The sequence below is a fragment of the Balaenoptera acutorostrata genome, chromosome 17, assembly GCF_949987535.1.
Source record: "Balaenoptera acutorostrata chromosome 17, mBalAcu1.1, whole genome shotgun sequence".
Lineage (NCBI taxonomy): Eukaryota > Metazoa > Chordata > Mammalia > Artiodactyla > Balaenopteridae > Balaenoptera > Balaenoptera acutorostrata.
In genome coordinates, this window is record NC_080080.1 from 12,409,338 (window position 1) to 12,433,784 (window position 24,447).

At 47.4% G+C, this 24,447-nt stretch overlaps 1 protein-coding gene across 8 annotated transcripts in view; it reads right to left on the minus strand.

The window, feature by feature from the left end:
* Window positions 1-24,447, minus strand: part of LOC103017685 (uncharacterized) — a 383,445-nt gene that overhangs the window by 105,742 nt on the left and 253,256 nt on the right. For 4 of the 8 annotated variants that reach the window (XR_009005786.1, XR_009005787.1, XR_009005789.1 and 1 more), the window contains one exon: window positions 7,088-7,209. The exons of the other annotated variants lie outside the window; for them this stretch is intronic. The gene's annotated coding sequence lies outside the window, so the exon portion shown is untranslated. The remainder of the gene's footprint in view (window positions 1-7,087; window positions 7,210-24,447) is intronic. 8 annotated transcript variants of the gene reach the window in all.

The window sequence follows — 24,447 nt, forward strand, 5'->3', positions numbered from 1 at the left end:
TCATTCCTTTTACCTGTTATGTGACACTGGTTGAGTTAGTTCACGTCTCTAATCCGTAGTTCCCTCATCTGAAATATTGAGATCATACTATGTAGGACATCTTGCCATACTGTCCTGAAGTAGCATATGTGAAACATATATAGTTTAGTAATTTTTTTACTAATATATTTTATCTCTCCCACCAGAATATAGATTCCAGGAATGTGGGGACTTTTTTGTCTGATTGCTCACTTTTATATCCCCAGAACCTAGAACACTGGCCAAGGTATGATAGGTACCCAATAAACATTGGTTGGAAAGAGACATGCATGACTTTATCACAATGAATGAATTGCCAACAGAGAGTCTGGTTAGTGTAGACACTCCATGAATGTTATTTTCCTGCCCTGTTTTCCTTTCCTCCCACATTCCAGGAAAGGCATCTGCCAGTTACTGTGAGACTAAGTTCACAGCTCTGGACCCATTCTCATCCCAGTCAAAATAACATGATTATTTGGCTGAGCGAGACAGGAAATGACCAATAGCCACAACTAATGGCACAGTCCCTGGCCAGGGAGACAAAAGAACAGCTTCTGTGTAGTGTAAGCAGCAAGGAGCCACAGGAATGTGAGACAGAAACATTTTTTAATGATTATTTTTACTAAACTGATACAGCTTGCCTTCCCGTTAGTCTTTGATAAAACTGACACTCAACTTACACGACTCAAATGTGATTTAGTCAGCCTGAATTCTCCTTGCTTCTACACCCACTTCTTCTGGGGAAAGGGATAAGTCACACTCAACAAAGGAGAGAATTCGAGTTCCTCATCTTTAGGGCGTCACAGAACTTTTCCAGGACCTGATGAATATTATGGATCCTCTACCCAGAAAAAAATACACATACGATGTTTTGCATACATTTTTAGGGGGTTGAAGGACCCCATCCTTCAGATTCGTGAACCATGTGGTCTGAAGCAAAGTGCTCCATTTTACAGATGAAAATACCAGGGTGCAGAGAGGAAGAAAAAAAATCTAGCCCAAGGTCACGTAATAAGGTCACTTATAAGAAATAGCTACAAACCGACCCCCCGTAGCTTCTAATATGAAGACCAATGTAATTTTCATTACTTAATAACTATTTTGATTTTTCATAAGCAGCCAAAATATCTGATGATCATCTCTGATGAGTCAGGTGTGTGACTCAGCTTGTTAATATCCATTTTGGTGGGGAAAGTATGAGTAGAAAATAATGACATTAGGGTTTGTACCTGAGAAGAATGCAGATTTAAATCTTGACCCTCCTCTTAGCTGTGTGATCTTGACTCATTACTGAGCATTTCTGGGATCGTGTTTCTCTTGTCTGGAAAATGGAAGTTAAGAGAACCTACCTCACAGGGCTGTTGTCAAGATTAAATATGATAATGCTTGTAAAGCATTAGCTGTTATCAGTAGTAGTAGTACTTTTATAATTTTAAAGCAGTTTTCAAAATGGAAGTACAAAATATTTTGAGTGATGACAATATCATAGGGATAAGTGTCCAGTTATCTATAATATAACTAGTCAGTTCATAGGAGCACTAATCTCATAATATTCAATAGGAAGATAATGTTTCCATCAGGATAGGCTGTTATCTCCTGAACCAAATAATCTTCCAAGGCTCGAAGGCTTGCAACAATAGAGATTTACTTCTTATTCACATGACTTGCCCACCAGAAGTTCCACGGTGCGTCTATTCCAGGGCCCAGTTGTGGAGCAGATTCTATCTAGAACATAGTTCGGCATCAGGTCAGAAGGGAAAGAAATACATGACAAACCACATGCTGTCTTCTGCCTAGTAGCAACATATATTGCTTCCACTCACACGTCACTGGCCAGAGCAAAGCCACATGGTCAGGCTATATATTCATGGGGTATAATCCCACCTCCATTATGGTTTACAAATCCCAATTTGTGAACCATAATGCAATCTACCTTGGTCGATGGGAGCTGCTCTCTGCAGAGACTGTCCTAAGTAATGAAATGTGACTATGGAGCTGAAATACTCAAGTCTAATCAAAATGACCAGGTGAGGAAAAAAAAAAAAGAGTCCTCAGAGGACATAGAATAAAAGCCAAAACCAAATCAAAATGGTCCCAACTAGGCAAATCTGAAAGAAGTTGTTTAGTAAAAAGACCATAGTCTGCATGGAGGCTAGAAAAGGGGGGCAGGGTAGGGCAGTGTAAACCATGAATGTCACCATCACTGCTCGGGAGAGAAGATTCTAATCATTTGGCCAGAGTTATCTTGGTGTGCTTGGCAGGCACGTTTTTGCCGTGGTGGTATCTGTAAATGGGGTCATAATAATACATACCTCTCAGAGTGTTCATGGGAATCACTAAGTGAAATAATGATTGTGATGTACTTAACACAGTGCTTGGTTCGTGTGCTCATTAAATGCTAGCTGATAGGGATAGAGATAGAGATAGAGACACAGACATAGATATATTTCCCATCATATTTGGGGTCTGGACCCTGCAAGACTGTGAGCCTCTGTCCCCAGCTGACCCTGGTGCTGCCTTCTGTCACAAGGTGGCCTGGCCTGGAGCCCTGACATCTATATTGTGCTTTAACATTTGCAAAGTACATTCCCATCCATTTTTTTCCCATTTAATCCGTACAAGTCCACACAGCCTGTAAGTGCAAAGTCCCACAGGCTGTAAGTGGCAGAGCCAAACTCCAATGCTGATTTCATCTGAGGCCTTTGGGCTCCAAATTCTGTGCTCTTTCTCCCAGGAAATTCTGCCACATCCTTCGATCTCTGTCTCTCTCTCTCTCTCCTCACCCTCTCTCTCTGCCATAGTTACTTCAAAGGGACAATAGTTGAAAAATAATGATACTCAGCCATCCTATTTTTCATTCAGGGTGTGCATCTCCCTCTCAACACTCCAGTGTGTCTGACCCAAGATGTGACTGGCTTTGGGTGGTTTGGGTCCCAGTTCTGGGCTCCATATGCCCTGGCACAGAAGGCTGGGCCTGCTTCTCATTGTAACAAGGTTGCACTAATTAGCTGCATTTGATTTTGCATATGGAGAGTAAATGCAAATGAATGCAAAGCAGTATGCAAATCAGCAACATCCTGGCTCCCCAAAAGAAAGAGCCTGCAATACTGATGTCATGACAATGTATATTAATAGTCCATCCCACCAAGACATGCTGTTTTTTCAAAAGGGGCAGGCATTCGGGGTTTTCTTTTGGGGAGGAACAGTAGTGACTTTATATTGAATTCCAAGTTTATGATCCTTGACAAGAAGCCTATTGGCCACAGTGCTATGTTCTCTATAAAAGATTCTTGTAGGCAATGGGGTTTGTTGGAAAGAGGCACAGGCTTGGGAATTGAGCCATATAGATTATGATTCAAAGTCCTGTTCTTTGCCTGGTCTGAGACCTGAGTCTCAGTCTCCCCAGCTGTACAATGGGGTTAACCAACCTACTACCTACAGAGCTGTCGGTGAGGACAAAATGAGACAAGAGGCGCCTGACACACAGTAGGTGCTCAGTAAGTGTTCATTCCCTTCTTCACACTCATTCCTTCCTCCTTCGGAAGTCTAAATTGGCAAATAGAAGAAGTAAAGAGGGCTTGTCTTCTAATCCTTGCTTGCCCTGCATTGCTTGCCATCCCATTTCATGATCTTTCTAGTACAAAGCTGTATCACAGACCAATCATTTTTAACAAAGACCCTATGACCTCTTAGAGTCCTCCAAACATGAGTAGATGACTCTGTCCTGTGCCCCAAAGTACCATCTCCTGCAAACAATAGCAGCTATTCTTACAAAGCTGGTGAATTCCTCCACTTTCTAGATCTAGTTCAAGCATCGCTGTATCCTGGAAGCCTTTCACGGGGTCCCTGAGAGACTAGGGGCTCCCGTCTGTGCCCCCAGAATGCCCTGTGTCCCCTCCACGGCTATGTTCTGTCACTGCAGCTTGCTTACCTTTTCCCCTAAACACACTGCTTGTTTCTCACGATGGGGACTATTTCTGAATCATCTTTGCATCCTTAGCCCGTGGAACAGGGCCTGGCAAAGAGAAAATGCGCAGTATGTGTGGGAGGGAGAGGGAAGGCGCAGGGGAGGAAGGATAAAAGGAAAGAAGCATCATCCACATATTTAGCTGGAGCCAAGCACACACACACATGCGGTTACTCCTAACGAAATCCTGATTAAAATCAGACAAATTCTGGAAATGCATGAACACCTGAGCTTGAGTTCCCTGCCACCAAGTCCCATCCCAGAGCAAAACGAGGCCACAGGGACACAGATCTGCTCTCAGGCGAAGACCTCACTCCCACGCAGGCAGTGTGGGGATAGAGGGGCTTCTGTTTAGGGCAGCGAGCCTCCCAAACCAACCTCATCCACTCAGCTGCACATCTGAACATTCTAACTATACGTTAAGGATCCATATTCTGTAACTGGACCCTCCAGCCGGATGCAAAATAAGTGGTGGGTTTTGATCGGACTGCCTGAGGCCCGCCCACGGGGAGGGTGCACGCGCACACACGCACACACCACTGCCACGTGCACACGTAGCGGTGCTTATGTGTACACAGACCTGCCTTCACACTATACACGTGTACATGCACGCAGACTCTCACGTGTATGCACAGACTCACCTTCATACTGTCCGTTCACAGACACATGACACACGCACACAGACACAGGCACATGTAGGTGTGCTCATGCGTGTGCACAGAGCCGCCTTCACACTGTACAAACACACCTAGAGGCACACATTTAGAGCTCCTTACAGGCAAGAGACACAAGCTCGGAGACTAGCTTTATCTTCCTCTTTGGTTCCAAACACACAGGCACCGCTCTTGATGGTTACTGGCATTTCCGAAACTCCCCAGAAACTGCAAAGGCAGCCCCAGAGTGCCCCACCTGCCCGAGCCCACGGCTCTCGGCCTCCTAGGGCTCCACTCCCAGGAGGCCCCCGTCCCCCTTTGAAGGCTGTTAAGAAATAAACTTCAGGGCCAAAAGGCAGAGGTGTCAGCGGAGTGACCTGGGTGACCAACAGGAAGGAATCTGTTCGCCACACTCACCAGCATTTTTCCATGGTGAGTCTGGGGAGACTGAGACTCACTTTGCAAGTGAAGAAACTGAGATGAAGGGAGATGCCCGGGGCACCCAGCAACAGCCTCCCGCGACCTGGGGCCAGCCTTGCTCCCCGGCTCTGAGCTCTTTGCAAAATAAGCTCTTAGGAAGACAACAATCCAAAGATCTAGGGTGAAATTTCTCAGCCCCAGAGGCTTCTGAGAACCTCTCCACAGGAGCCTCAGGGAAGGACATGCACTGCCCTCCCCTGCGGGGAGAATAAAGGCTATCATTCCGCCCTGCTGCTGGCAGGAAGCTCAGTGGAAGGAGGAGAGGGTAGAGGAAATTGAGGAGCAAATGAAGGAGAAAGAGAAGGAAAGGGAGAAATAGAAAGAGGGAAAGACGGGAGGAAGGGTAGGCAAGCGGGCAATTTACCTTAGAGGGAAGAGTGGGTTCTCCATGGAAACAAAAGTGCCTGTATGTCTTAAGATGCCACTAAAGAGGAAGACTGTAAATTTTCCACCCAGGAGGCAGGGATGATTGCCGGGCTTTGACACCTGAATTCGAAAAACATTCCTATCCATCACCATAGATCCCGGCTCCCACCTAGGCCAGGTGTTGTGGGGACGATTAATGGCAGGCCTCACATACCGTTTTATCTTAAACATTCCTTTTAGACAAATAATATTCTGGTATCATTTTATCTCTTCCTCCAACTGAAAAGAAAAGAAGGGAAGGGTAAGCTGGGACGAAGTCAGAGAGTGGCATGGACATATATACACTACCAAATGTAAAATAGATAGCTAGTGGGAAGCAGCTGCATAGCACAGGGAGATCAGCTCGGTGCTCTGTGACCACCTAGAGGGGTGGGATAGGGAGGATGGGAGGGAGGGAGACGCAAGAGGGAGAAGATATGGGGACATATGTATACATATAGCTGATTCACTTTGTTATACAGCAGAAACTAACACAACAGTGTAAAGCAATTATACTCCAATAAAGATGTAAAAAAAAAAAGAAGGGAGAAATGGAAGAAGGAACAGAGAGATATGGGCAAAACGTATGTACCTACCACGACACCAGGGAGGGTCTTTCATCCAGACAAAGGTGCTGGAGGTGGACGGACTTAAATCTGAAACTCAACAGCCCTTGTGCCGAGCAACAGGGCCAGGGGTCCCTCCTCACCCTCCGACCCTCTTATCTGGGAAGAAGAGGTAATTTACCCCACACTCTCATGGGGTGGTTCTACACACCTAGTTTATATATGGCTTCTGTGAAAGAGCGTGGTGGAGGGTCAGGTGCAGTGAGCCTGCCTAAAATGCCTTTCCTTCCCTCCCACGTGGAGCATATATGGAAACATATATATGAAAGCACCCTCTACTTTCTTCAAGGTAGAAATCCCTCTTTCCCCAGAGATAACCTCTCTCCTGATACGCGGTTTCTCATTCCCTTAAACGAGAACAGTAGTCCTTACAGTCTGCTGTTCGGGAGCAACCACGGGCCTGGTATATTCTCCGTTTGCCCCCAGTCCCACCCAGATCCATTCTCTGTGCCCGAGGGGGCTGACCCCCAAAAATGGCATCTCCCGGTCTCCCTTGCTTTCTGGTCTCTGAGCAGGCTCAGCCAGTAGGAGGGCCTGGAAGGAGACGGGAGGGAGGAAGAGAGAGAGATTGGAGTACTTACTTCTCCCCAACTCCATCTCTGCTGTAGTTCTGTGGTTCTGGGGTTCTGAGGTAGCCCCCCTGATGAGACTCCAGCCCCCCACTGCATTCCTGTAGCAAACACTGCTGCACTGCTTTGGAAACTCCCACCTTGGTAGTTCCTAGAGGCCTCAGTACTTCTTGGTTCCTTAACTCTTCAAGGTTGATTGTATGCTCATAACAAACCACCCTACAACTTACCGGCTTGAAACATTAACCAGTTCTTTAATTCATAATTCTGTGGGTTGGTGATTTGAGCAGGGCTCAGCTAGGAAGATTTTCTGCTCACAGTGGTCATGGCTGGAACTAACTGATACATTTGTAACCAACTGATGTTCACCTGGGGGCTGGCTGGTCCCGGATAGTCTCACTCAGGTACCTGGTGGTTGCTGTTGGCTGGTGGTTGGGTCTTTCTCTCCAGGAGGCCTCCAGTAGGCTAGTGTGGGCTTCTTTTCATGATATCTGAAGCATTCCAAAAGGGTGAAGGCAGAAATTGTAAGGCCTCTGGAATTCACTCCAAGTCAGTTTTGCCATCATCTATTCATTCAAACAAGTCACAAAACCAGCCCAGATTAAAAGGGATGGAAAATAATTCCTTTAACCTGGATGAAAGGAGCAGCAAAGGAAGAATACGTAATGGGATGGGAGGAATTTGTGGCCATGAAACAATCTATCACACCTGCCACCTCTATAAATGATTCTTTCCTTTCCTTCTCTTTAGAATTCCAAGTGTGCCTTTTGTTTCCTGCTGGGACCCCGACTGGCACAATATATAACATTATTTATGACATCATACTCTACTTTATCCTTCTTCAAAGTGCTTTTTATGCTTAACATTACGTTTTTGAGATTCATCTGTATTTGCCACATGTAGCTCTAGTTTATTTATTTTCACTCCTCCATCATACTCCTTGTAGGAGTTTATTTTGTCCATTCTCCTGTGGATGGACATTTAGTTTAGCAGTTTTTTGCGTTATAAATCCTACCTTACTCCTTTGCACATGAGAGTTCTCTGGGGAGTATAGTTAGGAGTAAAGTTGCTATAGTGTAAGACTGCCAAATTACTCTCCAAAGTCAATACGGTCTTTAATAGAACAAATAGAATCTGAGAGCTGGACGAAGTTGAAAAACTGGGTTCATTTTACATTATGCAATTAGCTGTGTTTTGCAGAACCGTAGCAATGGCTGGTTGGAATGAACCTCCCACCCAATATAAGAATCCTTTCAACAGTGTTCCCAGGAGATGGTCAAACAATCCTTGCTTGAACTCTTAAGAATACACAGGGGAAGCTTGTTACTTTAACTGTGATTCCCTCTGCAGAGCAAGAATAATTTTGGAAAAAGAATAATCCTTTCCTCTTGCAGTACAGCCAAAGCCCAGGGTGTATGGCCTAAAGGAGAAGCAGCAAGAGATGATGAAGTTAGCAGAGGAAGCTGGGGGAGGCCACAGGGGGACCGTTCTGCCCTGGCACGGAGGGCATACTTTATCCTGAGGGCAATGGGGAGTCAATGAAGGAAGCTGGGCAGGAAAGAAGCAGGTTCAGATTTGGTTTTCAAAAACTCAGCCTACCTGCAGTGTCCAAAATGGAGGCAGAGGGACCAAAGAGAGAACAGTTACGGTGACCCTGCCGGGAGATTATGCTCAAATGAAGAGATATTAAGGATGGAGAAAGGAACTGGCTTTCAGTGGTTGAAACTGGGGTCTGGCATAAAACTTCCATTTGGTACTTAAGTGCCCTGCTCACCTCCTTGAACTTTTGTTTCTTTATCTGTAAATAAAAGGATAATGATAGTACCTATTTCATAGGGTTGGTATGATGACAAAATGGGATCTTACATTTAAAGAGCTTAGTGTCTGCCTCATATTGTGTGCTCAATTAATGTTGGCTATTCTTCTCATTGAAAAACCATTGTCAAGACTACAGAAGTTAGGGTAGGTTAAATTGCTATCACTGAGAGACCCAGAAATGCATAGGGTTAAAACACTGCAGTTGGGCTTCCCTGGTGGCGCAGTGGTTAAGAATCCACCTGCCAATGTAGGGCATACAGGTTCGAGTCCTGGTCTGGGAGGATCCCACATGCCGCGGAGCGACTGGGCCCGTGAGCCACAACTGCTGAGCCTGCGCGTCTGGAGCCTGTGCTCCGCAACGAGAGAGGCCGCGATGGTGGGGGGCCCGCGCACCACGATGAAGAGTGACACCCACTCTCCGCAACTGGAGAAAGCCCTCGCACAGAAACGAAGACCCAACACAACCAAAAAAATAATAAAATAAATTTAAAAAAAAAAAAACAAAAAAAAACACTGCAGTTTATTTCTTATTCCCATGACGGTCCAAAGAGAGCATCTTTGATGGCTAGACAGCTCTCCCCACGTGGCGATTTAGGGCCCTGGGTGGCTCCGTTGTCACCTGGGACCTTGTTGTTCTCTTCCTCCAACCTGAGGAAGCGGAAGGAGGTCCATCCACTTATTAAAAGCTCTGCACCTGGGTGTGGGCACAGCACTCCTGTTCACACACCATTGGCGAGAACCAGTCACGTGGCCACACCCAGCCTCACAGGAAGCTGGGAAATGTAGTCACTGGCTAAGAAGCCCCTTCTCTCTCCACGTCAGGCTGCTGGCATTGCAGGCTGTAAGAGTCTTTCTTGTGGGGCTGTCTTGTGCATGGTAGGATGCTGGGTGGCATCTTCAACGTCTATCTCCTAGATGCTAGTAACACAGACACACCTAGCTCATGGCAAACAAAACTATTTCCAGACATTGTCAAATATCTTCTGGGGTGCAAACTCACCCCGTAGTTGAGAACCACTGCTCTACAAAAGAAGAGGAAAATTCTGGGGGTGGGGGGGGAGGGCAGCTGGCCACCTCTGGAGGAGAGAGAAAATTCAAACTAATAGCTTAGCTCAATTCCTTGTTCCCTCTAGAATGTGAGCTCCCCAAGGCAGGGGTCTTCCGTATTTTGTTTACTGCAGAACTCCCACCCCCCATCCTCTGCACCCAGAGCAGCACCTGACCCCTAAAAGGCAATCAATACATAGTTGTCAACTCCATAGTTGTCAACTGGATGGGCTCTGTAGACTGGACCAACATTCACCATTCAAACATACTTTGGGTGCTTTCCATGAAGCAAGCCCTGTGCTTGTAAAGGATGCCCTCTCTCCTTGTATCAGGAAATATCATTAATAATAATATTAATCATCATTTTAAAAGCCCAGGTCCACTGGAAACAGTATGTCACATGGGATCTGCCCACCCCCACCCCACCTCTGGAGATGCTGAGCCCCTGGTACCTAAAGGAAAGAGGTTCCAGCTCAGGCTGCTGTTCCACGGCTGCTGATTTCATCTTCCTGAAGGACCTCCCAATGCCTGAGCTTTGCAGATCCCCCCACTATGCCTGATGCCAAGTTATTGCATTCTCTGGCATTGGGGCCAGATTTGGAGATGATCAACATTCATGTATTCATTCAACAGATATTTATTAAGCTCCTACTACGTGCCACCCATGATATTAGGACCTGGATTCAGAGCAGCTAAATCCAGTGGGGAAAAGGACTTTTTTTTTTTTCTCCCTGCTCTCAAGTTAGTCACAGAGATACAGAAAAAGTAAATAGACTTCGAAACAGGAGTGGTAAATCCAGTGGGACTGGCCAGGAAGGGCTGACTGAGATGAGTTTCCAGTGTGAGTAGTTGGGAGCTCAGCAAAAACTTTGGTAAATGAATGAATGAATAGGTGAGAGACAGGGACATCCAAGCTGAAAAAGCAAGTGCAAAAGCAGAGAGACGTGCAAAATCACCAAAACTGTCAGCAAGGAGGTAAGTTGTTGTGGCTGGTGTGTGCCAAGGTTGAGAGGGTAATACCAAGAGTAATGATGATAACAGAGAGATAGTTGGCATTTCTCGACAGCTTCCCATGCGCTTGGCACTGTTCAAAGGGCTTTAGTCATATTATTTCATGGAATACGCACAACATTATTAGCCCAACTGTACCGATGGGAAAACTGAAGTCCAGCGAAGCTAAGAATTTGCCCAAACTTGCATAAGTGGCAGAGCTGGGATTCCAACCCAGGCCAGAGTCTTCACTCTCCACCTCTGGATATTGGGGAGGGTTTTGCATTTCACAGGAAGTCTTTTGACCTCAGTCTTGCAGGTAATGAAGAAGCCAGGAAAGGAGGCCACGTGGTCTTTGCTCTTAAACACCTCACATTCCGCGAGGAGAAACAAGCACGGGCAAAAACCTTTAGAGTCTGCACAGGCCATGACAAGTGCTGGACCACAGGCATAGACAAAGAGGCCTGTCTCCCCAACCTCTGCTCCAAAATGAGGGCAAGTTGAATGTTCATTTGACTAACCGATGAAGGCTTCGTGGAGCTGGTGTCACTTGAGTTGAGTCTGGAGGGAAGAGAGCACATTCAGGCAGACGTCACCGTGTATCCAAAGGCATGAAAACTGGAACCTGCAGGTGTTGGAGGCGTTTGGAACAGTCTGGAGGAGCAGGGTGGGGAGAGGCAGGAACGGCATATTTTCCACTTGGAGCTTGTCTGTGGCCCTGAGTTCAGGCTTTAGGCCTTGAAGAAGCAGTAGCCAGAGGGCTCCTCCAATGCTGGAGAGGGTGACCCTGCGTTGCTTAAGATGGTAGAAATGAAACTCATGCAAGAAACCCCTACAGAAATGCTACAAGCTTTCAAAGTGCTCGGCAGCTGTTCAGCTGAGCACCTGGGCCCCGTAGAAGACAAGGCTGCTGGCAACCGAATGCACTGATGGACCCAAGAAACGTTTCTTTCCTCTTCTCTTTTTTCAATTTTTACAGGCAAAAAAAGTCCCTTGAATCTGGCTAATATGAGAAAGTCCACTGAGGGCACTTGAAAAAGCAAAAGATGAAGGGGGAAAGAGCCTGAGATCAAGTCCTAGCCTGGCTCTGACCACCTGCATGTTCATCGCACCATCACCGCCTCCTGAGGAAGACTACATTTCCCAGCCTCCCTTGCAGTTGTTTGGGACCACGTGACTGAGTGTTGGCCAATGGGGTGTGAGCAGAAGGCAGGAAAGTCACTTCCAGACCTCACCCTTTAAAACATCCTACAAGACCCTCTTGCCTTCTTTTTTCTTCCATGGCAACTCTGGGGACCACATGCTCCAAACAGTGCATGGATGGAGGAGAGCCAACTAACCCCAACAGGACTGCAACTTGAGCAAGAAATACATTTCATTTGTTAATTCACTAACATTCCAGGGTTCCCCTGTCCCTGCAACATTGATTCTCCAGTGCTTCTAAAAGTGTGGTCCACAGACCTCCAGCATCAGCTTCACCTGAGAACTTCTCTGAAATGCAAACTCTCCAGCTCCATGCTAGACCTACTAAATCAAAAGTTCTGTGCATGGAGCCCAGAAACTCTCTTTGGGGATTTCGATGCAGCCAAAGTCAAGAACCACTGGTTTACTCTATATGCTACTGTGTGGCCTTCATCTTTTGAGCCTCAGTTACCCCTTCTGTCAAATGGGGGTGAGAACGCCTCCCCTTGCTGAATTCAGGTGAGGGTTTAACGTTACTACGTGGTGTGATATGTATAAAGACTCCAGCTCAGGAGCCCACACACGTTCCACGTACAGTCTGGAGCCAGATGACTTGGGAGAGCCACACAAATAGTAGGTGGGAGTCCTGCCTTCTGGCACTGTGAGAGGCATCCTCTACGATGGCCCCCAGTGATCGCGCCTCCCAGGATCCAAGCCCTTGAATAATCCCCTCCAGTGTCTGGGCTGGACCTAGTAAGTCGGGCCTGATGAACCTTCCTTCAAGGCCCACAGGGAGAATTCTTTGCTTCTTGCAGTGCCTGGAGGCTCCAGGCATCCCTTGGCTTGTTGCTGCACAACTCCAGTCTCTGCTCCATCCTCACATGGCCTTCTCCTCTTCTGTCCTCCCTTCTGTCTCTTGTAAGGACACTTGTCATTGGATTTAGGACCACCCAGATAACCCAGGATGATCTCAAGATCCTTAACTTAATTACCTCTGCCAAACCTATTTTGCCAGATGAGCTCACATTCGTAGATTCTGGGATGTGGATATATCTTCTGGGGGGGCCACCATTCAACTAACCACACGGCCCAAAGACAGAGATGGGTCTTATTCAACATTATATTCCCCTGGTCAAGTCACCCTGTGTAGTGCTTCTTGACCCAAATAGGAATTTGACACAAGTTTGTGAACAGAAAGGCAGCAGAGCATTTAAGTGACTGGGCTTTAGAATTAGCTAAACCTCTATTCAAACCGCAACCGCTTACAAACGATGTGACGTTAGGCAAATTACTCAACCTCCCTGAACCTCAGTTTCCTCCTGTGGGCATTTTAATAATACGTATCTCATGGGGTTATTATGAGCATTAAGCTAGTAAGTGCAAAACACCTACACCATATCTGGCACCTAATGGGGACGCAAAATGCAAACACAGTGCCTGGCACACAGGGGTCCTCAATAAAGGCTCGCTATTCTGACTAGCATGTTGATGATTGGCATGGCTGTGGTTCCCATTCTCACACACCTCCCAGCCTTTTGCTCTGACTACCACAGGGGCCCCTTCCCCGGCTCAGAGTCCCTGGGGTGATCCAGCAGCCCTCCTTGGAGACAGCTGCGGATAAACAACCCAGCCCTGCCCTCCCACCCGCAGGCCCCCTTCCCTTCCCACCGCCTGGCTCGCCTCCTCCAGTGATGTCTCCCAGAGCAGGGCTGGCAGTGAGCTCGCCTAGGCCCCTCATTGTTATTCCTGGCACGAGGTAATCCTGCCAGCATCCTCAGAGACCCGTAAAAATACCCGCAGTTTGTCTTTCATCAGAGCAGCTCAAAGCCCCACGGCATCCTCTCGAGAAGACAGTGCTCCCAGCTGAGTTCTGGGAGCCGGCTACTTCCCAGGATGGTCTGGTATTTGCAAGGCAGAGGGAGCGAGTGTGAACTGAAATAACCCAGCCCAGGCACTGGCATACCCAGGCTGCCAGGGAGATACAAGGCTTAGTGTATGGACAGATTCTCCCTGGAATTTTCTGGATGTCAATGCTCTGAGTCACACACAAGTGGGTCTGCATTCCCACTCGGCTACTGAGTAGCTGTGTGACTTTGGGTATTTCACTTAGCCTCTCTGTGCTTCAGTTTTTGCCTCTGTATAACAAAGTGGAGATGATATCCACTTCCTAGGTTTCCTGGGAAGGTTAAAAGGGATAGTATAGGCACAGATAGAAGAAAATATTTGCAGCACACATATCTGACAAAGGACTTGTATCTAGAACGTGTTAAGAACTCTTGCAACGCGCTAAGACAAACAAGACCCTTTCCCAGATGCGGGAAAGACATAAACAGACGCTTCGCAAAAGAAGATATATACAATAACTACATGAAAAGGTGTGCAATGTCATTAGTCATCAGGGAAATGCAAATCACAATGATGAGATACCATTTCACACCCACTAGAATGGCCAAAATGAAAAAGACTGTCAATATCAAGTGTTGGTGAGGATGGGGAGCAATTGGAACTCTCATACACTCATGGTGGGAGTAAAAAGCTGACATGACCACTTGGAAAAACAGTTTGGCAGTTGCTTATAAAGTTAAAAATACACTTAGCATATGACCCAATGATTCCACTCCTAGGTATTTCCCCAAGACACATGTCTATAAAAAGGCTTGCATGTGAAAGCACATAGCAGGCTTATTCATAATCACCAAAAAATTGAAAAAATGTCTGTCAATAGATCAAAGGATAAACGGAGTGTGGACTATCCAGGCAACGGAATATTAGATAGTAATAAAAAGGAACAGCTACTGGTATTCCTGGATGAATGCCATAAATACTACATGGAGTAAAAGAAGACAGACATGAAAAAGCAAAACTTCCATTCGTAAGTTCTAGAAGAGAGAAACGAATCTGCGGTGACAGAAATCAGAGCAGTGGCCGCCTTCGTGTACAGGTGGGGAAGGAGGGTGAGTGAAAAAAGGCCCAGGAAATGTTCTGGAGTGATGGAAACATCCTATATTCCTGTATTGGGGTGACGCGTACATGGGTGTATACATTTATCAAAACTCACCAAAATCTATACTTAAAGATCTTTGCATTTTGCTGTATGTAAATTAAATCTCAATACAATTGGAAAGGGACCATGTGTGTAGAAAGCTCAGCAAGGGGGCCAAGTTGAGAGACAGGACTCCGTAAAGGTCAACTACTATCAGAAAACAGTAAAAACAAGTAAAAAGCATATAAATTATTCAACTGTATGTTGGGAGTTCAACGTGCCCATCTGGATTCTGACCTGAGAACCCCATCTGAGATATGGCAAAACTCACAAAAAGGCACCATGGGCTAAGTCTTTTGTGCCCAGCTCCCCACTCTTCCTTTCTTTCTCCCGTGAACAGAGAAACAGAAAAGGAGTGTTTTGCTGGCTGAAGATGCTCTTCTTAGAAGCAGCGGGGCGGACAGAAAGGGTACCTTTGGGGGAGTGGTGAGAACAGGCTTACTAACAATAAAGATGCACAGATGCCTCAGTGGGTCCACAGCCCACACTGTTACATCCAGGGTTTCAGAGATGCCCAAGGCAGCTGTGGAAACGAGTTTGGCCCAGCTGCTTAGGCAGCGGGCTCTTGAAGACAGAACAGTATCCAAGGTAAGGAAACTGGCTGAGGCCCAGCTGTCCTCCAAACTCCCATCCAATCCCAGGCCAACTTTCCCCCTTACTGGCCTCCCCTAGCAGGATCTTCCTGCATCCCTCACTCTTCCTGGACTGTTCCATCCTCACGATATGGTGGATGTGGGCCTGTGCCCAAGCAAGGAGACGTCACTCCCAGCAGAGCGCATTGGCTGTTGTACTCTAATCTGAGGCCTCTCACTGGACGCCCATCCGCAGTGGCCCTGGAATCGCCCGGAGTTGCTGCTGGCTCTGCCCCCAGTGGTCCTCATCTGTTAGACATGAGACAGACCAGACCAGGAGCTCTCCCGCCCCATAGCTCGGAGATTCCTCCCTCTTCTAGCGCTGTGGCCTGAGTTGCCTCCCAGGAGTCTCGAGGGTGGCATTGAGAGTTGCCGAGACCGTCGGCAGGGCCTCCATGCCCAGGCCATGTGGTCCGCCTTCCGGACCTCCGAGGCCTGGCTCCAGCCTTGCGAGCCACAGAGGTGCCCATATTTGCTTAAAGTAGCTGCCCACAGCACCTTTTAAAGAGAACACTCTGCATGGGGAATTACAGCAACAGGAGGAGGAAAAAATAAGATTTTCCCATCATCCCCTACCAAACGGGCTGCTGGCTGGAAAACAGCCCATACTCTGGATGCAAATCACACTAAGGGCTTAGGAAGCTTTGGGGAAGCCATCTTTGCGGGAAGCGGCAAAAGTGCCCCCTTTTGGGGCCTTCATGAAAAGACTTTGTCTCTACCTGTGGATCAAAAGTCAGAACAAACTGCCCTGAATTACTGAACCCGGAATACGCATTTGTTGCTACCATTGTTGTTGTTTTGAAGGGGAAAGGAGCTACCATTTCATTTCCACCCATGACTTGCTACGTACCCAGGGCCGGCTGCGTAACTAGCAAGGTCCACCAGGTGCAAAATGAAAATGCAAGGCCTCTTATTCAAAAAGGAAAAAGAAAAGCTTTTTACTTTATTCTGCGATCTCTGTCTTTATCTGCTGTGGGGTTTTTATTTGCTAGTTCATGTCCTGTGCCCTCAGGCCGGGGGTACTTGCAGGGGACCGCAGCCCCTCGTAGACGCCCACAGCTCTGCCCGACCACCGGGCCCCTCCCCGTGCCCAGGTCCCCACCAGGAGCAGAGGGCAGCTGCCGGGTTTGGGCAGGGCAAGGGATGGGGCAGCCAGGAACCCATCTTGGGGGGTGAGAAGGTGACTGGGGCAGGACTTCACTTACAAAGCACACATTCGAAGATAAAATTTATTGAGAATTTCAAGATGGCTCTGGCAGACCTTTAAACTCCAAACGTCGACCTCTCTCATCTCTGTGTCAGTATAGCTTAAGATTAAGACCCTGCCAGACAGCATGGGTTCAGGGCTTAGCCAAGTTACTGATCTTCCCTATTGATAAAATGACGATAACACCAGGACCCCCTACATTAGGCTGATTTGAGAATTAGATGACCTAACAAGAACTGTTAACTCTTAGACTTCCCTGGTGGCGCAAAGGTTAAGAATCCACCTGCCAATGCAGGGGACACGGGTTTGAGCCCTGATCCGGGAAGATCCCACATGCCGTGGAGCAACTAAGCCCGTGCGCCACAACTACTGAGCCTGCGCCCTAGAGCCTGCGAGCCACAACTACTGAACCTGCATGCCACAACTACTGAAGCCCACGGACCTAGAGCCCATGTTCAGCAACAAGAGAAGCCACTGCAATGAGAAGCCCGCGCACTGCAACGAAGCGTAGCCCCCGCTCGCCGCAACGAGAGAAAGCCCACGTGCAGCAACAAAGACCCAACGTAGCCAAAAATAAATTAAAAATTAAAAAAAAAAAAAGGAATTGGTAACTCTTATAACAGCACTTGCCATGCGCTCCACACTATTTTACGTGCTCTACAAGTAGGAACTCATTTCACCCTCATAACAAGCCTATGGGTAGGTTGGTATTGTTCCCACTTCACCAAAGAAGAACCTGAGGCACAGAGAAGTAAAGCGACTTGCCCAGCTCCACACAGCGGGTAAGTGGGTAAGAGGTGCGGCCAAGATTTGAACACATCCAGAATATGTGCTTCTAGGTCAAGACTTGGCATAGTTCAAGGTCCCTGGAAAGTGAACAAAGGTTATTGTTCCATTTCATGTACGCCTCACAATGAGCCAATGAGGTAGGGGTTTATACTCATTTGAGATCATTTCAGAGAGGACATGGGAGCTCAGAGACGTTAAGACAGTTACCCCAGGGCCCTCAGCAGTACTGACTCCAGGAGAGGAGAGGAGGTGAGCTAAGGAGATGAGGAGAGACGGTGAGAGTTGGGCCTCTGGCAGAAGGGACTTGCACGATGCCTTGGAAGTTTTGGTGTAGGCCATGTGCTCTAGATATAATTGGAAGGCTTGAGTTTGAGGGGTATGAAAGAATTGGGTGTTGTAGCTTCATGATGCTAAAATCCTAGATCATCAGGGCAGGACAGCAGCATAAAGATTATTGAATCTGAGTTCTGATTTTATGATCGGGGACACTGAGGCTGGAGCAGAGATGTGGCTAGCCTGATGTCCCAGAGTCAGAAAGCACAGTCCCAGGAGCAGATAACCCCTGGCCAGAGTGCTTGCCGGGTCTGTAGGATGTCCTGAGCACATACCAAGGGTCCTGGGTCCATAAATCCAACAGTCAAAACCCCCGCCAACAGGCTACTACTTGATAACCACTGACAAAGCAGTCCCAGGCACAGTGAAATTCTTATAAAATAAAGCCCCTTGCTACTAATAAGGCAATTTCTAGTTAGGGTTGCTTTTTACAGTTGCAAAACTTAGCTTAAAAAACCCCACTACTTTTTAAGTCAGACAGACCTAGATTTGAAAAGGGCTCTACCACTTAGTGGCTGTGTGACCTTAGGCAAATTACTTAACCTCTCTGAGTTTCAGTGCTCTCCTCAGTAAAATGTCGCTGAACTGAGATCACTTCATAGTGAATGAAGATCTCTGGAACAGATTAAACGAAAAAGAAGCTACAGAGGGTAAAACTGCCTAGTTTGAAAGCTGGCACATAGTAGGTGCTCAATAAAGGCCATTCTGTATCTGTCAGAGTCCAAACCTACATACCACGTGACAGACGAGTCTCAGGGGAGATGTCAATTCTAAAAGGACTTAAAAGTCTATCAGCACCATTTTTTCAGCAGCATTTGCTCACTTCATGTCTCTGTGTCACATTTTGGGAATTCTTGCAATATTTCAAACTTCATCGTTATTATTATATTTGTTATGGTGATCTGTGATCAATGATCTTCGATATTACTATTGTAGTTGTTTGGGCATTTCATTTTTTGGCAGTGACGTATTTTTTGAACTAACTTGCATTTTGGAGGAAAATAATGCTACTGCACACTTGGTAAACTACAGTATGGTGTAAACATGACTTTTATATGCACTGGGGAAAAAAATAAATGCATAAATAAAAGGACTTAAAAGCACCCAGCCGACATCTCCATCTAAAAAGCCAAGGAGGGAAAACACAGCAGAATTTGGAGAGGTCCACCATTCGTCCTGACCCAGGAGCCAAGACTGGGAGGTCCTGGTTATAGCAGGTGGGGAGGGGAAGTTGAGGAGGAGAGGGAGTGTGAGAGAACTGACATTTTTGGAGTTTCTTTTCTATTTAAGGTTTTGCTAACCCGTTGGTAAAACTCATTTCTGGTTCATGTTCTTAGCAGGAAAACACATTCAGGCTAAACAGTAAGAATGGACCCTGGCTTGGAAAGTTCTCAAAGGTTCTCACATCTCTCTGGTGTCTACTGCAACTGAGGAGTGACATTGGTTAAGCAACTCAATTTGAATAATTGTACACTGAGGATTTCCAGGGGAAACACCCAGGGCAACTTTCTGACTGGGGATCTTATGACACAGATGGATTAAATGAAGAAAATCTGTAAGTGTGGAAGATTCTCCCTGGACACAGAGACTAAGGACATGCAGTGAACAATACGGACGCCCCAGAGCATAGACATTCTATCGGGGAGGTTTCTAAAAGAGAATCGCACAGGGTAATAAGCACCGAGTAGAGAAAAAGTAAAAGGTGTTACAAGTATCTAACCAGAGTTGTGGTTGGGAGTCCAGGCAGGCCCTTCAAAAAGGTAGCATCTAGGTTGAGAAGCAAAGGATGAAAGGGCTGGGTATGGGCTTCCCAAGGCTGCCGTCACAAAGTACCACTAACCGAGTGGCTTAAAACAACAGAAATGTAGTCTCTCACAGTTCTAGAGGCGAGAAGTCTGAAATCAAGGGCACAGAAGGGCCATGCTCCCCCTGAAACTTGTAGGGTAAGATCCTTCCTCTCCTCTTCTAGCCTCTGGTGGTCCTGCCAGCAATCTTTGACATTCCATGGCTTGTAGAAGCATCACTCCAATCTCTGCCTCCATCTTCACATGGCCTTCTCCCCTGTGTGTCAGTGCCTTTCTTATCAGGACACTGGTCGTTGGGTGGAGGCCACCCCAACCAGGACGACCTCACCTGAACTGGATCACACCAGCAAAGACCCTGTTTCCCAATAAGGTCACATTCACAGGCTGCGACTGGAAACTGTCTCGTGGGGGTGACTCAGCTCTGTGGAACACAGGGAGCAACACAGGTGTGTGAGCAGCCACGAGAGCCCTGAGCTGGAGACGGAGCCGGATGGGCAGGAGATAGCGCCTTTGGGGGCACGAAGAGGCCAGCGTGTCTAGAGCACAGTGAGGGGAGGGAAAGCGGTGCTGGTGAACTGGAAAGCGGGATGGAGACGGGGAGGAGCTCTTCACTCTCTGAGAAAGGCACACCTTTTCCAGCTCGTGCTGGAGGGGGCCTGAGAGCGGCTGACACGCCGCAGGCAGGGAGTCATGGCCACTGGTGTTTGCATAGTCTGATGCACCACACCTGTGACTGGCCTGCCACTCTGGAGAACCAGATGTGAGGCAGAAACCTTCTGGCAATGATGTGCTCTGTGCTCTGGAAAACCAGAGGCTAAAATTGTCCCGTTTACTGCACAGTTGCTGCCTGAGTGCATCCTGACAGGCAGCCGGGGAAACCAGAAAATGAGAAAGTGTCCTCCTTTGCAAAAATTACGGCACCTTGGCTATATATAAAAAATATATATTTTGGCCTTTGAGAGAGATATATGCCATATATATATATATATACATATATATATAATGTATATCTTGATATATATGCTATATTTATAACATTTATTGAAAATTTCAAGCATATATTAATATATAAAACACATATATCTTATCACTTTATATATATATATATCATATAAGCCAAAAGGTTTATGCTTGAAATCAAGGTTTATTTTCTGTGCGGGCTGTCTTTGGTATTTATTCCACGAGTATTTACTGAGTGTCTACCATGTCACAGATGCTGTTCCAGGCAGCTGACTTTCTAGTGGGATCGGGGAAACTAATGGATCAACTCAGACAATCGTAAGGCACATTAAAGGGTGCCGAGAGCAACAGAGGAAAATCCAGCTAGGAAAGCAAAGAACGAGCACTGCAGAGCGTGGGGGGAGTTTGGGTGTTAAATACAGCGGCCGGGGCAGGTCTCGCGGATGGAGACGTCGGAGCACAGGTGCGGAGGAGGGGAGCATTGAGGACCCGGAGAGAGCAGTGAGGATGGGGAGAGACAGCCGCTGCAGAATCCCGAGGCAGAGCTGCTGGGGTGTCTGCGAGACGATGGGACAGGACGGCATGGTGGGATGAGCTAGATGGAAGGAAATAGAATATGACTGGGGCAGGGGCTTCCCTGGTGGTGCAGTGGTTAAGAATCCGCCTGCCAATGCAGGGGACACGGGTTCGAACCCCGGCATGGGAAGATCCCACATAGCTGCGGAGCAACTAAGCCCGTGTGCCACAACTACTGAGCCTGAGCTCTAGAGCCCGCGAGCCACAACTACTGAGCCCATGTGCCACAACTACTGAAGCCTGCGCGCCTAGAGCCCATGCTCTGCAACAAGAGAAACCACAATGAGACAATGAGAAGCCCACACACTGCAATGAAGAGTAGCCCCCGCTCGCCACAACTAGGGAAAGCCCATGCACAGCAGTGAAGACCCAATACAGCCAAAAATAAAAACAAATAAATAAATTAATGAAAAAAAAAAAGACTATGACTGGGGCAGCAGCGCTGGATCACACGGACCTCGTAGACCACTATAAGGACCATGGCTGCTACTCTGAATAGGATGGGGACCTGTGGGGGAAGGCAGTGGAAGCAGAGAAGGCTTATGCTCTGGCTTCTATCCCAAAGGGTCACCCTGGGCTGTTTCGAGCATGGATCGTAGAGGGGCAAGGGCAGAGGCAGGGAGGACATCAAGAGCTGTCGCAATCATGCGGGCAAGAAATATGATGGCTGGCACCAAGGTAGGGGCGGTGGGGAGTGAGAGGAGGTACTAGTCTGGGTATATTTTACTGACGGCCTGGATATGATGGGGGAGCAAGGGACGTCTAAGGTTGACCGACTCCAAGGTTGTAGCCTGAGCAGCTGAAAAGATGGCATTGCCGTTAATGAAGATGGAGAAGATCACAAATGGGGAGACGGGGGGAGGATGAGAATTTTGCAATGATGGTTAGACACCCAAGTGGAGATGGGCAGGGAAGCAGCTGAATGCCCCAGTCTGGAGGCCGGTGGAGAAGGAACATTTGGAAGATGTCAGTGTAAGGAGGACACAACAACCCTAAGACCAAAGGAGCTCGCCAAGGACTCGTGTGTAGATAGAAAAGAGAAGACAATTAAGAATCAAGGCCTCAAGGCAACAGTTGTGACTCTCTAAAATTTAGATTCAGGGAAAGGATGAGAAACAGGCAAAGGGGCCTAAAAGGAGTAGCCGGGGGGAGAGGAGGCAATCCAGGAGAGTGGAGACCTTGAAGCCAAATGAGGGAAATGTTACAAAGGAGGACATATTAACTGTGTCAAAGACAGGTGAAGGTCAAGTCAAAACCAGACTCGGAACAAACCCTGGAGGATTTTGGAAATGAGGACGACGGGTCTCCTGACACACATGGATTTTCTGTTCTTCCCTCTTGCTCCAGACACAATAATTACTAGGTTATCTTAAATCTGAATCTAATCTTAGTTTCTGTCTGTCCTTCCCACTAGGAGTCCATTCACTCCTAGTGTTATAATGCTCCTGGTGTTATAGGCTGAATTGTGTTCCCTCAAATTCATACATTGAAGTCCTCGCTTCCAGTACCTCTGAATGTGACTGTATTTGGAAATAAGGTCTTTAAAGAGGTAAGTTAAAATGAAGCCAGTTATGGTAGGGCCCTAATCCATAAGAGAGACACTGGAGATTCTCACAGAGAGAAGGCCACGTGAGGACACAGTGAGAAGGTGGCCATCTGCAAGCCAAGGAGAGAGGCCTCAGGAGAAACCAGATCTGCTGACACCTCTCTTGGACGTCTAGGCTCCAGAACTGTGAGCAAATAAATTTCCTTTTAAGCCACTCAGTCTGTGGCATTTTGTTATGGTGGCCCTAGCAAACTAATCTAACTGAAAAATAGGAAACTATCTTTTTTTGCTTTACATCTCTGGTACTAACACAAATCATGGCCCCCAAAGCAAATGATCACTGAATAAAAGGGCAACAGGGCTTTTGATTTCCAACATACAGTGATGTGAACAGCTGTATTCCTTAAGATTAGGTTTGGCTGTCAGACAAGATGGAATGTATTTTTCCTTCATGTACATGAAGACAAGAGGGAGGGAGTCCAGGACTAGCAAAGGACTCCTTAGTTTTTGAGATTCTTTAATATCGTTATGTTACATTCTACCTCATGTTTCAATAGAGCTGCTTAAGTGCCAACCGTCACTTCTCTATTCCAGCTAGCTGAAAAAAAGAAGGGGTGCTCCTTCCTTCCCTCTTATTAAGAAATCTTCAAAACACACATTCAGGACACTTGTGCTTCTGTTCCATTGATGAGAAACTAGTCACATGGCTATACCTAGCAGCAAGGGAGGCTGGGAAATTTAGTCTTTATTCTGGGCAGCCAGGTGCCCAGCTAAAAACCAGGGATTCTATTATTAAGATGAAAGGAAAATGTAACCCTTCCAGGTACTCTTCCGTGAGTCTCTGGCACAGCAGCCCAACCAACCTTCCCGAGGGGCCTCTCTGCATAGCATCCCAGGGAGCTGGCTGGAAACCACTGGTCTAGACAAGCAAAGTGAGAATTTCCTCTGCAAATGAGACGTGCCACCTCCAGAGGTCCTCACTGGGAGCCAGTGGCAGGAAGGAGGAAACAGTGGAATAAAAATGGTCTTTGCAGCCTGCCTGAGGGGATGCTGGGGGTGCACAAAAAAATGTACGCGAAGGAGGGGGAACACTGAGAACAAGCCTCTCTTGCACCAGAGATGAGGTGTGATGGGACCTGTCCTGGGGGCAATGGGCCACATCACCAGCCAGGATGCAAAAGAGGGAAGAGATGATGAGGGAGGTGGGCGGAAGCCCTCTCCAGCTCTGGACATCTCCCCTGAGAGATCTGCCAGCCTTCTTAAGCGTGTCTAGGTGCCGACCATCAGAAGGCAGCACTGCTGTATCTCTGCAGGCCCAACGGGGGTTCGGCTGGGACAGCTCTTGGAGCATCAGCTGTGGAGGGCCTGGAAGGCACGCCTCCTCGAGCTTGGATGTGAAGCTGTCGGTGACACCAGGGAATCGCTATGAAAGCACTCCTGGGGCAGCTGACGACACTGCACAGAAACTGCAGAGCACGCTTCTAACAGGTGAGGTTAAACACAGCATCCAACTAGGACAGCCCAGGGTGGGAACGGGTTTGAGATGAGGCACAAAGAGCTCTGACCCTGGGGGACCTGACTTGTTTCAAGTTCTTGTCCGCCACCTTCTAGCTGGGTGACCTTGGGCAGGTCACCTCCCCTTGCTGAAGCTCAGTCTCCCAAACTAAAAGTGACAAGACTGAATCGCATCACGCCTGGGCTCCCCACTAGCTCTGGGATTCCAACTTCAGCTCCGAGTGATTCTGACTTACAACCACAGCAGACTGGGAAGGAATTTGGGCAGGAGGCGGGAAGGGGAGGG